We start from the raw sequence: 15,176 nt of genomic DNA, 5'->3' as shown, positions 1-15,176 counted from the left end.
GAAGAGGAACTTCAGTTCCTTTATTGAAGGGTTTGCGCCTGGCTTTGGAGGAAAAGTGAGAGAACCTATGTTAGACTAATGCTGTGTCACTTCATACTTACATTTGATGACAGTGACTGAGCATGTTGTCCACAGCAGCTGGGTGCTTCGGTGACAGTTCAGACCCATTCATCACAGTTTAATGTCTTATCATAATTGTCCTTTAACTGAGATGCATTCTAAATAGCACCCTATTCCCTATTTAGTGTACTACTTTTGACCATGGCGAATAGGGTGCCATTTGGGGCGCATACAGAAGCTGTCTCCTTCCTCAGTGACCTGCATATTCAGTAACCAAATAAAACATTTGTCACGTGCTTCTTAAACAACAGGTGTAGACTAACAGTGAAATGCTTACTCACGGGTCCTTCCCAACAATGCAGAGAGAAAGGAAATAAAGAAATAATAGAAAAAACTGGTAATAAAAATAGTTCTAATAATGGGCACCAGGGGCCCCAGTGCCAAGACGGTGTGCAGGGGTATAAGGTAATTGAGGTAGATATGTACATACAGAATAAAGTGACAGATAATAAACAGTAGCAGCAGCGTACTGTATGTGATGAGTCAGAAAAAGGCATTATCTATATGATTTATTGTCATAGGCTGCTATGGGTATGCTATACATTCTTCTGGGCTTGCATAAAGTTATTCTTGGACATATACTGTGTGTTCTGTCTGTGCATGTGTGACTCAATAAATCTATGTAGATACATCATACAGTACAAGTGTGCCTGTCTTATTCAGACTGTGACCGCTGACTGGGTATTCTCTACTACTAGACCGTAAGAAGTTTCCCCTTTCGCAGTTTTAGGTGTCAATACAGGTTACTGCCTTGAAGTTATAATTGAAAACCCACATGCTCTGCACATTTATGAGACAGTGGGTCAGCTTTGGAGTTGCTACAGTAACTGAGTGTGGACAAGCCTGAATGACTGTCATTTTAAAGATGTGAGATTAAAACTAAGTGTGACAAAAAACATAATTGGACCAAACATTTTAGGAAGCCAGGAGCCACCACTACAAATCAAATGGGTGGAAAATATGTTTATGTGTTGTCAACAAACTCATTTCTGTCCTCTTCCCATCACAAAGTAGGTCTTATCTCTTTTCTTCATGTGTGTGGGTCTTTTCCATTTCTCTCTTTCACAAAGCCAGTCCTCCCGATGAACTCAGCCTGAGGTAATTATTGAAACACGTCATAAAAACATGAGTGGGAGTGAGAGTCAAAGACAAAGTGAATGGGAGGGACCTCTTTAAATCATTTTATTCATGTCTTCCCTCCACAACCGTCATCTGCTGCATTGGTTCCTCTGTCGAACAACGGGCCTTGTTCTCTACTTGTTCAGTGGGAAACAGTTCCCACAAAAAAATTGTCAAATGCATCCATTCAGTGGAGATGAAATCTCTGGTAATGTGTGATGCAGGATTTCCAATGCCCACACATTCAAATATGTCTCCATTGCAGGGGAGGGGGGGTATGAACAAAAAAGTGACAAAAAAAGAAAAGAAGAAAATTCTTTTGTTGGGGGGTTTTCGTCAGGTTTTGTCAAGGGTAGGATTGTGTACAGGGGTTGGCGTTGTTCTGAACACGCTGGCTTGATGATTCACACTATTGGCGTCTCTGTATGGTGTACATCATTGAATCGCTCAATAAGCCTGTTTGTTATGTTGCTACACTGTAGTTACCCTCCACTTTATCAAGCACAGCTAGAAGGAGATAGTCACATAGTTAGGGGCTTGTACATACTATACTATACCATTCTAATGCTATTTACCACTGTACTACTCTCCACATACTGCAGCTATATAGTACTCTTTATGACACAAAAATATATTACCCGGGGCCTGTTCTCCCAATAGCTCCACACCAGCCCTGGTAGATGGGAAGTTCAAAGACCTGTCATATCATATGAATAAATCAGACCGCAATGACGGTGCTGAATATAGACAGGCTAATAAATATAACACAGAGAAGAAAACAGTCAATAGCTACTTGGGCATTAAACACTTGACATGGCGTTATATTGATATATTGGCACCGCTCTCCACCATGTCACAGACAGGGATCTTCTGTGACAGGATGCTATGAGACCCTTGCTAATGCTTTATTCCCCAAACATGACCGTTGGCTGCAGAGTTGAGCTGGAGCCATTGTCTGCAGTCTGCCAGGCTATATTTTGCAGACACAGCAGTGCTTTCCAATCAGATCCCAGGCTAGGGTGTTGTAGTGGGGGCTGGGGTCAGAGGGGGTGACGGTGGGGTTGGTGGGAGGGGGGAGTTGGGATGTGGGAAGAAGAGTCATGGGGCTGTGGCTGACATTGGTTCAGAAATAGCTCTGTACTTCCTGTCCCAAGACAGCGAACGGTACATTGGAGGTGGCATCCCCCCCAATGGAGTGCGATAGATTTTGTCCTCTACGGCGAGCAGCAACCATACCTAAAAGGGCGCCGAGCCGACTCCCTCTCCTTGTCCTCCAGCAGTATAATGTAACACTGCATTCCAAAAAGGACTTTATTCTATGTAGTGCACTACTTTTGACCAGAGCCCTATGGGTAGTAGTGAACTACATTGGGAATAGAGTGCAATTTGAAACACATTGTTTGAAATGTATCAGACTCAGTGAAGGACAGCCTTCATCGACACTTCGCAGTGGTGAGAGGCCTATGTTTTTGTTATGCTGCTCCCCTTTCTTCACATTGTGTTAGAGCTAGCATGTTAATGCCTGTTTAAGACCTGGGGCCCATGCATGTGTTCTCAGGTTGCAAGAAGCTCATATGGACGATGTGTGGTACTTGCGTGCTTAGTTATTGTTCTAGTACATGTAATGTAAGTGTCCACACATGAATGAGAGCTTTTTCACCCTAATGCCTTGGCATAAGTCTGGGAACAATTGACCCTTCGATAAGCCCCGCCCCAAATGTTGGGCAACTAATCGCAGCACTCCAGCGCTGGATAGCAACTGTCGGACAAGCTCATGTTTAAATCGCATGAAAGCCAGTGAGGTCTATGGCAAAAATTGATAGTTTTCTTTAAAAACTGTATGTTTAAATAGCTTAATAATTGTACAGTGCACCAAGAGTACTTGCTACTGTGATTCCTGAAATGCAGGAATCAATACAATACATTGTTTGCTAGCTCAGCTGGTTAGCTAGCTAGCTCTCACTCTTTGACCACCAAACATTGCTAACGCTAGCTACTGTAGCTGGCCACTTAATACAACTTGTTTTCTTAAAATGTATGTTAGCTAACTAAGTTAGCAATGTTATGAATACAACTCCCATCTGCTGTCGACATCAGGATTCAATTTGAGAGCACTAGTTTGCTCCAAAAGTGGTCATAGCTTTGACTGCATGCTGACAGAGAATTCAGAGCCATTCAGTGGTTAGCTACACTACAAACATAATTTTACCATGTTCCCCTAAAGCAATTGTAATGACAGTCTACCACAACATACCCAAGAGTTTCCTGATTAGCAAGGGGTTTAATTTCTTTGTGTTTTAGGAACACAGTTTGGGATCATTGTGAAGGGATTTCACCAGCAGTGAAATGGGTAATTGGGCTTCCCGGGAAAATGTTGTCCGAGGTTGCAACAGTAACCTCGGGGGCTTAGGGAAGGGCCAATTGTGGATTTATGTAGACAAGGAATCTAAAACAACCCCCGAAACTAAATTGTGAATTCAATTTTTATGGTAGTGTGCTAAATATTTAAAACAGTGTTGAATGCTTAGCAAGTTAAAATACCAACTTGAATTATCGGCGTAAAGGGTCATAGTTATAGACTATAACTAGGGCTTGGAATTTCCTGCCCCAATTATAACTCCAATCAATACTAGCCTATATATGTAATCTACCAGTCAGGTTCAGGCATGATGCCTAAATGGTTTGTGGTTCTGTGTTCGAGGTTGGAGGGGAATCAAAGCATCGCCTGATGGTTTCCTACCTGAACTAGTGTGTCTGACAGCATGTGTTCCTTCTGACCTTGCCCCCCCTTTATATTGGGCCTTTCTGAAGTGTGTGTATGTGTTTGTGTGTGTGTGTTGTGGGGAGAGGGGGGTGACCTGTGGTGGGGTGGTATTGCTGTGAACAACTTTCAGGCCGACGGCCAGACTGTCATCTGCCGGTGAAACCCAAGCCGTTGTGTGTGTGTGAGTGAGTGCAGCGTGCGTGTGTGTGTGCAGGCTCTCTGTGGTTGAGGGATGAGAGTGGTGGGGTGTAATTTAATCTCTTTGAAGATTATAAATCTGCAGTGTTTTACCGTCAGACTGGGACACTGTCAGTACACTACGTTTTCTCAGATGCAAGAGTTCTTCCCAGGTGTAAGACAGTGTAACGCCCTGGCCATAGAGAGGGGTTTTTTGTTCTTTATTTTGGTTAGGCCAGGGTGTTACATTGGGTGGGCGTTCTATGTTAATTTTTCTATGTTTTTGTATTTCTTTGTTTTGGGCCGTGTGTGGCTCCCAATCAGGCACAGCTGTAGTTCGTTGTTGCTGATTGGGAGTCACACATAAGGAGCCTGTTTTTCCTTTGGGTTTTGTGGGGGATTGTTTCTGTTTAGTGTTTGCACCTGTCAGGACTGTGTGTGTGTGTGTGTGTGTGTGTGTGTGTGTGTGTGTGTGTGTGTGTGTGTGTGTGTGTGTGTGTGTGTGTGTGTGTGTGTGTGTGTGTGTGTGTGTGTGTGTGCGTGCGCGTGTGTGCGTGTGTGCGTGTGCGTGTGCGCGTGTGCGTGCGCACGGTGTTCTTACGTTTATTAAAATTCAAAGATGAACACTAACTCCGCTGCACCTTGGTCTACTTCCACAGACAGCTGTTACAGACAGCCATCTAAAGTACATAAACCCATGAATGAATGCATGTGTCTCTTGTAAGGAAAGAAACATGGTCAAACCATAATTAAAATATTAAAACCAGGAGTAAAACTCTACCTGGTCTATTCCTTGCTTCTAACCATATACTGTCTCTCTCACACACTCATTATGCACCTGTTCATTATTATCCAAGATGACGTAACAGTAAGACGTGTTTGTCTTTGTCCCGTGTAAATATAATTTTTTCCCCTTTTTTGTATACATTTCAATCTCTTTTTTCCATTTACGAATTAAATATACCTTCCTGCAACCCGCCTCACCCAATGTGGTACGGATCTGCTATTTTTTAGACCTTATAACTGGAACCTCCATTAGAAGCTAGCCATCAGAAGCTAGCCAGCTAATTTTTTTTTTTTTTTTTTAAGTTTGCACAAATCTTTATTTAACTTGCTGTAAATAACAGTAACATGCAAAACATAAACATAACATAACATAACAGCCAGAGGGAATCCAAAGAAATTAGAGAAAAATAAAAAAAAACTATTATTTCAAATCAAATACAGACATATATCGAATACATTTTTTTGACATATTGTTTTGTATACGTTTTAAAGATTCTACGTACTGTTCCAAATCAGATAAAAAAATTAAGAAAAGGGGCTTTTTCTTCATAAATTTTGATTTATGGATAAAAGATTTTCCTAATAAAATAAAGAGATTTATGACATACTCACGTTCAATTGTGGAATCAGTGTAGTAAAATAATATGTCAAACTTAGTAATATCAATGGTTGTATGCAATTTGCGGCTAAGATATAGTTTTACATCAGTCCAAAACACTTCACTATATAAACAATTACAGAATAAGTGTTCAATAGATTCAGTTTCTAGTTCACAAAAACTGCATTCACTGGTAACGTCAAATATATATTTAGAAATCAAGCTATTACACGGATAGCATCTATGGATTATCTTAAAGGAGATCTCCTTTACTTTATTGGTCACCATAAATCTGTGTGGAGTGAGCCAAGCACGGCGCCAGTTTACATCAAACGATGAAGCCCAACAAAATATCGCAGAGGGAATAGACTTCCTGTAGAAAATATCCCTTATTAAACGATTGTTGAATTTCGTATCTAGTAGACCAATGCCATTCACCTGAATATCGCTTACAATCGGAGATATTCCAAAATATGCATTATTCTGAAGTAAAGTTTTTATCCCACTAGGAATAGCTTTAATAACAGTGTCAGATTCCTTGCTTGAAACCTCAAAGTTGTATATTTCCATAAATTCTCTCTGTGTAAATAGATTCCCACTGTTATTAACCAATTGGCTGACAAGAACAATGTTTTTCGATAACCATTTATGGTTAAATAACATCTTATTTCTATGTAATATTGACCCATTGTTCCAAATAAAACATTTATGAGGTGAAAAGTTGTGTTTATACAACAAAGCCCAGCACATTAAAGCCTGCTTGTGAAAAACCGCCAGTTTCACAGGAATTTTACCCACAATATATGGACATTGTAGTAAAAAATTAAGCCCGCCGAACTTCTGAAAAACAAAATGAGGTATAATATTCCAGAAGCTATGAGGATTTTTTATGTACCTTTTAATCCAGTTGACCTTTGATATCTGATTGAAGAGAGTGAAATCTAAGACATTTAGACCGCCATCACAAACCCTGTTGGTGATAACATCTCTTTTATCTTATGTGGCTTGTTTTTCCATATGAAGTTGTACAAAAGCCTATCTAAGGTACAGCAAGTGGATTTGGGAATGTCAATAGATGAAAAAAGATAGGATGCACGAGATAGCCCCTCAGCTTTGGATAAAAGCACCCTTCCTTGAAGACTTAAATCCCTCCCTAACCATGAGGATAATTTTTTTTGACAGATTCAGTTACAGGGTTCAAATTAAGATGATTCATAGCCTTAAGATTTTTGGTGATCTTTACACCGAGGTAGGTTACAGTATCTTTTTCAGAGATGTTACAATCTGCTGGGTTGACAGCTCCTTTCACAACAAACAACTCACATTTGGAAAGATTTAAAGTCAAGCCTGAGATTTTGGAGAACTGCTTCACGATATCCAATGCTAATCTAGCTTGAGATACATTTTTCAAAAAAAGTGAGGTGTCATCCGCCAGTTGGGATATCTTGATCTCTCTGGACTGGAATGTAATGCCTTCAAATTGACTTTTATGAACTAATGAGCATAACATTTGAGAAACTAACAAAAATAAAAAAGGTGAAATTGGACAACCTTGTCGTATTCCTTTGTAAATGTTAAATCTTGAGGATGTTCCATGACAGAGATAGCCAGCTAATTAGCTACTAGCTTTTTAGTCATTGTTAGCCACTGCTAGCGGTCTTTACCTTTTAGCTCAGACACCAGCCGCTTTAGCCCGGATAGCCTGCATAATACCTGCCAGCGCGATATCAGCCCTGAGCATATCGGACAGATTTTTTTTCTCCACTATATCACCGGATTCCTGTCGCAAGCTCTGGACCATTACACCGGATCATCGCAGCTAACTAGCTGCTACCGAGTGGCTATTGTGGCTAACGCCCTTGTCCAGAAGCAAGCACCAGCTAGCCTCGAGCTAGGCCGATCAGCTAGCAAACGAAGTACACCAACTACAATACCTCTCTTGCCAATTGGCCTGGGCTGTTTGTCGACACAGAGCCCCGCCGATCCATCACGACTGGTCTGCTGACGTAATTCGGCCGATGTGCTCTCAATTGGCCTCTGCGTTGTGGACGTCGGTGAAGACCCTTCTGCTAGAACCCGGCCCACCTAGCTTCCTGAACGCCGTGTCTCCCGCTCGCCTAGCGTAGTAACGACTACCGAACGGCTTCCTGTTTCATCTATTGCTGCTCATTGGACCCTATGATCACTTGGCTTCACAGCTGATGCCTGCTGGACTGTTCATTAACACGGTACTTCATTTTGTTTATCTGTCGGCCCCAGCCTCGAACTCAAGCCCTGTGTGTAGCTAACTGACCCTCTCTGCCCATTCATCACCATTTACCCGTTGTTGTCTTAGCTGTTTACCCGTTGTTGTCTTTACCCATTGTTGTCTTAGCTCTCCCAATCAACACCTGTGATTGATTTATGCCCCTCTCTAATGTCAATATGACTTGTATACTGTTGTTTAGGGTAGCTCTCATTGTTTTATTTTACTACTGTGGAGCCCCTAGTTCCGCTCAACATGCCTCAGATAGCTCCTCTGTCCCACCCCCCACACATGCAGAGACTGCACCTAGCTTAACTGGCGCCTCCAGAGATGCAACCTCTCTCATAGTCACTCAATGCCTAGGTTTACCTCCAATGTACTCGCACCCTACCATATCCTTGTTTGTACATTATGCCCTGAATCTATCCTACCACACCCAGAAACCTGCTCCTTTTATTCCCTGTTCCTAACGCACTAGGCGTCCAGTTCTTATAGCCTTTAGCCGTACCCTCATCTTACTCCTCCTCTGTTTCTCTGGTGATGTAGAGGTTAACCCAGGCCCTGTGTGTCCTCAGGAGCTTTCATTTGTTGACTTCTGTAACCGTAAAAGCCTTGGGTTCATGCATGTTAACATCAGAAGCCTCCTCCCTAAGTTTGCTTTATTCACTGCTTTAGCACACTCCGCCAACCCTGATGTCCTAGCCATGTCTGAATCCTGGCTTAGGAAGGCCACCAAAAATTCTGAAATTTGCATCCCCAATTACAACATTTTCCATAAAGATAGAACTGCTAAAGGGGGCAGAGTTGCAATCTACTGTAGAGATAGCCTGCAGAGTTCTGTCATACTATCCAGGCCAAAAGAGGTCAAACTTCTACTTTTAAAAATCCATCTCTCCAGAAGCAAGTCCCTCACTGTTGCCACTTGTTATAGACCCCCACAGCTCCCAGCTGTGCCCTGGACACCATATGTGAATTGATTGCCCCCCATCTATCTTCAGAGTTCATATTGTTAGGTGACCTAAACTGGGATATGCTTAACACCCCGGCCGTCCTTCAATCTAAGCTAGATGCCCTCAATTTCACACAAATTATCAAGGAACCTACCAGGTACAACCCCAAATCCGTAAACATGGGCACCCTCATAGATATCATCCTGACCAACTTGCCCTCTAAATAGACCTCTGCTGTTTTCAACCAGGATCTCAGCGATCACTGCCTCATTGCCTGCGTCCGTCATGGGTCCGCGGTCAAACGACCACCCCTCATCACTGTCAAACGCTCCCTAAAACACTTCTGCGAGCAGGCCTTTCTAATCGACCTGGCCCGGGTATCCTGGAAGGATATTGACCTCATCCCATCAGTAGAGGATGCCTGGTTGTTCTTTAAAAGTGCTTTCCTCACCATCTTAAATAAACATGCCCCTTTCAAACAATTTAGAACTAAGAACAGATATAGCCCTTGGTTCACTACAGACTTGACTGCCCTTGACCAGCACAAAAACATCCTGTGGCATACTGCATCGAATAGCCCCCGCGATATGCAACTTTTCAGGGAAGTCAGGAACCAATATACACAGGCAGTTAGGAAAGCAAAGGCTAGCTTTTTCAAACAGAAATTTTCATCCTGCAGCACTAATTCCAAAAAGTTTTGAGACACTAAAGTTCATGGAGAATGAGAGTACCTCCTCCCTGCTGCCCACTGCTCTGAGGCAGTGGGCAGCAGTGGCATGCAAATAAAAGCAAGGAAATGTAATGTTCATGTCGACAACGTCCCATTCAGTCCTGTATGGTTGACATAGGCTCGTCTAGACGCTATAGAGCAGTGGTTCCCAAGCAGGGGTACTAGGGCCCCTGGGGGTACTTGAGAAGACTCATGAGACTGTAGGCTTACTAGTAAAATTCACATAAGTGGAAACTCCGGGCAGAGCTAAATTAATTTAACCCTTTACCAGGTAAGTTGACTGAGAACACATTCTCATTTACAGCAACAACCTGGGGAATAGTTACAGGGGATGAATGCACCAATTGAAAGCTGGTGATAATTAGATGGCCATGATGTTATGAGGACCAGCATGGGAATTTAGCCAGGACACCAGGGTTAACACCCCTACTCTTACAATAAGTGCCATGGGATCTTCAGTGACCACAGAGAGTCAGGACACTCGTTTAATTTTCCCATCTGAAAGACAGCACTCTACACAGGGCAATGTCCCCAATCATTGCCCTAGTGCATTAGGATGTTTAGACCAGAGGAAAGGGTGCCTCCTACTGGCCCTCCAACACCACTTCCAGCAGAATCTGGTCTCCCATCCAGGACCAACCCTCCTTATCTTCAGAAGCAAGCCAGCAGTGGGATGCAGGGTGGTATGCTGCTGCCATGCAGTTGGTGGTACAGTAACCAAAAAAGCTTGGGAACCACTGTTATAGAGAAGCAAGGTCAGCAGACCTTCAAGTTGAGTTCAAGGTCAGGGGGAAGGGCATGAGTGGAGTTAAGATTGTTGTATAGCAGGGAGGGGTGCTAGTCTGTTTTAGGAAGGGAGGTGATTCAGTAATGTCTTCTACACTTGATGTGTTGATTATCAGTGTTATACTGTATTACCATGGCATAAAACTAAGAGGATCATTTTGTATAAGGTCATCTTCTATTACAGAAGTGGTATTTAAAGTTGGAATCGCGACCCATAGTGGGGAACCAAAAATGAAGAGTACCAATTATCTTATGGGACAAAATACAAATGTGATTGAGAAAGATAATTTGAAAAATGTACAGATTTTAAGGTTTTGTCATTAGAATTTGGGTGGGGGCAGTTGACAGAATATTTGGAGAAATAAATGTAAGTAAAAAGGGTCTGAATACCACTGTATTACAGGGATAGAATGGATGAAATGAGGCAGATTCAGTTAGACCTCTGGAGTTACACACACACACACACACACACACACACACACATTATAGATTGTATTGTATCAGCCACCCTTATCACACCAACATGATTAATTTTGTCAGAAAGTTATCTAGAGAGAGATGCATCAATAAGTTGTTTTCCAGAAACAATGAATATCGGGAATCAGGATGCCATGGTTCACAAATCAATACAGCTTAATAAGGGAATAATAGAGTGGATTTTGCTGAACACACTGGACTATCCTCCACCTCCTAACATGTTGTGCTGTGTTTGATAGAGCGATGATACTAGAGGCTTACCATTCAGTTATGGATTTAATCCCCTGGGCACTAGGAGCTTAAGGAAGTGATAGGGGCCGTACGGTATGCGTAGGGATGGCATGAGCGATGGTGTCTGCCAACTAATTTATCACTAGACTCCCTCAGTCAGACAGGGGAGATCGGATTACAGAGGTTTCCATGGGTTCAACAATGGCCGGCTAAAAATACACTCACCAGAGGGTTTTCCACCCACCCACCCACACACACATGCACGCACGCACGCACGCACGTGCCCAGAACAGAGATACAGGCCAGAGACGTACATATTAGGGATTGAATGTGGTCATAGGACAATCACAGGACAGACACAGGACTCTTCGGCAACCAAAGATGAGAAATGTTATCAGATAAGCCAGGGGAAGTGCATCAGATGTCCACACCTGGCCCTGGGGACTGGGTGGAGAGATTTAATCTTTATTTAACTAGGCAAGTCAGTTAAGAACAAATTCTTATTTACAATGACGGCCTACCGGGGAACGGTGGGTTAACTGCCTTGTTCAGGGGCAGAACAACAGTGAATGAAGGCACTGGGAACAAGAGGAAAACACACACACTCATCCTCTTGTAAGAGCTAATTTTGGCTGTTTATAGTAAATGTGTAGAAATGATGGTGGTGTTTCAGTATGTGTGTATGGGAGAGAGAGGGGGAGAGAGAGGGGGAGAGAGAAGTGGGAGGTACAGGAGCCCCCCCACTGAGCACTAAACAACTTCACGGAGTTATTTACAGCGCAGTCCATCAACAAATGGCAGGTGCAGCATCCTCACAAACAGGCCTATTGGCTTTCCTCTCCAGCTAGTGCTCTGTGGCCTCCGTAAATCTCACAGACACAGACACAGACACACACACACTGCACTTGCACCTGCTGTAGGCCACCCACTCACATGTACAGTATGTCACATGTATGTCACATCATCAAATAACATTTTAGTGGTCCAGTGACGCGTACACATATTTTGCAGATGTTATAGTGGGTGTAGCGAAACACTTATGTTCCTAGCTCCAACAGTGCAGTAATGCCTAACAATACAAAACAATACATACAAATCCAAAAAAGAAAAAGAAAGGAATTAAGAAATATAGAAATATTAGAACAAGCAATGTCAGAGTCCGGAATATAAATATACACCACATGACCAAAAGTATGTGAACACCTGCTCGTCGAACATGTAGAACCCTTTTTGGGTGAAGGTAGAACCCTTTTGGGTTCCATGTAGAACCCTCTGTAGAAAGGGTGCTACATGGAACCCAAAATATTTCTACCTAGAACCAAAAAGGGTTCTACATGGAACCAAATAGGGTTCTTCAAAGGGTTCTCCTATGGGGACAGGCAATGAAGCCTTTTAGGTTCTAGATAGCACCTTTTTGTGTATATTAACAGTTGGTAGCTGTCTTGGTCTTTTATTTAGTCCTTAATATAATCTGTTGAAAAATATTGAATGTCAGTCTATATTATCAAGATACTTTAGACATTGACCTAGACATGGACCAAGACAGATTTAGATTTTTGTTTCCAAAAGCATCGCTATGACATATATTTACGAGCAGACCAGTTCTCATGTTCTCACATTCTTTCCTCCCTCTTTGATGTTTATCACATCTTCCTTGCATTCTATGTGCTCCTTGTCCCGCACACACTCATATAGTTACAGTGGAGAACATGTCGTCTTGCATGTAAGGTGGTGGTACAATGAGGCTAGACGCGTCCTCAAGTCCCGGGTGTTGCATGACAGGACATAAGGTTAGAGGTCTAAGGTCAGAGGGTCAACAGCAGCTCCAGATGGTAGCTTTCCACTTTGGGAAGGAGATGGTGGCGGGCCACACATTGTAATGACAAACATGGACCGAAATGTAACCCCAAACATAACCACCATGGGGGGGTTAGTGTTTTGATACCTTGCCCCACAGTTATACATAACACACAGAGTCATGGCCAAGCCAGAACGTACGTCTCTGACCGAAACATCCACAATAAATGTGCAGAAGTAGTTTCTGGGGCTGTTGCTATGTTGTTTACCTTAAGGCACAGCTCCGTGCTAAACCACCAAAGTGTCCGGTTTTCATATGTTCATTCTAAACACCAGCTAAACTTAACCACACCATATTGTTTTCTACAATTAAGTCAACTTTGGGGCTGGAATTTCCTGCACCACAAATGAGAGAATAATGATTATGTGCGTGTTAACATTTCACTTCTGAAGGACAGAAAACTGACCACCAGTTTATGTCATTAGGGTAAACATTTTACCCATTAGGAGTACGATATGAGTGAAATGTTAGTACTATGATATGAGTGAAATATTTCTCCCTATAGCAAAATTATTGTGACCCATATCCAGCGCACATATACAAGGTTACCCACAAGGCCCAGTTACCACTTGTAATTAAGGTCCAAAAGCAGGCCAGCTCTGGTTGCCATACCTAAACCATATCTTTACCCCAAGGCTCGACCTTACTATGGGCCCCATTAATCTGCTGTCTGTGTGGAATGGAATGGATGCGGTCAGGGATTATCTTATTTTACAGCTGTAAGTAATAATATCCAACTAATTTTGAAATGAGTTCACAGAACAAATAACATAGCAAACAAGATTTGATCTGTAGTTTAAGCTAGCCTATCGATCCCCATTCAAATGATGAGCAACAAAAAAGTGTGGACTCCTTTTACCTTTGTGTGGTTCCCCTGGCTCGAACATGCTTTTCCACTGGCTCTGTTGGTTGTAGTATGGTTCTTACATCACCAGAGGATGTGAATTTGATTGCCACATGGGCCACGTATACTGAATTATCTGTAAGACACAATGTATAAAATGTACAGTATCTGACCACTAAGGTCAACATTCCATTTACCGCTAGCTACCACCATTTGCACTCCTGTAAATCTCATACTATCAGGAATCAAGGTAAGACCCAGATGCAGACACGTTGAATAAACAATTGTTTGATAGTCCAAGGGGCAGGCAAGAGACAGGTCAAGGCAGACAGGGGTCAATAATCCAGAGAAGGGGCAAGGGTACAGGTCGGCAGGCAGGCGGGTACAGAGACGGGACAGGCGAGGGTCAAAACCAGGAGGGCGATAAAAAGAGAGCCTGGGCAAAAACAGGAGCTGACAGGCCAAACGCTGGTAAGCTTGACAAACAAGATGAACTGGCAACAGACAAACAGAGAACACAGGTATAAATATACAGGGGATAATGGGGAAGATGGGCGACACTTGGAGGGGGGTGGAGACAAGCACAAAGACATGTGAAACAGATCAGGGTGTGACACATACTGGATAAGGTCTGCCAAAATGACAAGATGCCAAGTGTATTCTACATAAGTGTATACTGCTTTATGTAAACATTAGCTGTATCCATAATGAATGCAGAGATAGGTAGGTAGGCAAGTAGCCTAGTGGTTAAGAGCGTTGGGCCAGGAACTGAACTTTTGCTGGTTGAAATCCCTGAGCAGACTAGGTAAAAAAATATGTTGATATACCCTTAAGCAAGGCACTTAACCCTAATTGCTCCTGTAAGTTGCCCTGGATGAGCGTGTCGGCTAAATGACTAAAATGTAGATAGCATACTGTATTACTCCCCAGGTTTCATGCCCACTGGTCCCTGAAGTGGGACTACACCCAAGTCTGTCCACTAACTGTACCCATCAGGGTGTGGACATGCCTGGCTTTTTAAATGGTAATACATGTCTCAATGTCTCACCCTGGTTTCTCCTGTTGACCCCATTTCCACTCCTGCTGCCAACATCAAAATCCAGATGACTGGATTGTGGTCTGAGATTGGGTATCCGGAGGGGTATTGGCTGAACACGGCTGCAATTCTCCTGGGCTGTGGGCTGAGAGGCAAAGGATAGCCTCTGCTGATCATGAGTGCTGCGCCACCGTTAACACCTTGTGCAACAAAACACATTTACAAGTACAAAATGGTGAATTAGAGCAAGTTCTGTGCACCTCTCCCCCTCTCTCATTGGCAGACCAATCTCAAAAAGCACCACGGTGGTAATAGCAAGTCTTGAATACAGCAACATATATTGCATTGATCATCTTGCCCTATAGTAGTAGTGGATGGAGTGAGTTATCTCCATTGTCCATACAATTTAAAACACTTTGTGAACTTGTGAAAAGCTTAGAACAATATTTATTATT

The sequence above is a fragment of the Salmo salar genome, chromosome ssa22, assembly GCF_905237065.1.
Source record: "Salmo salar chromosome ssa22, Ssal_v3.1, whole genome shotgun sequence".
Taxonomy (NCBI): Eukaryota; Metazoa; Chordata; class Actinopteri; order Salmoniformes; family Salmonidae; genus Salmo; species Salmo salar.
This window is presented reverse-complemented; position numbering follows the sequence as displayed.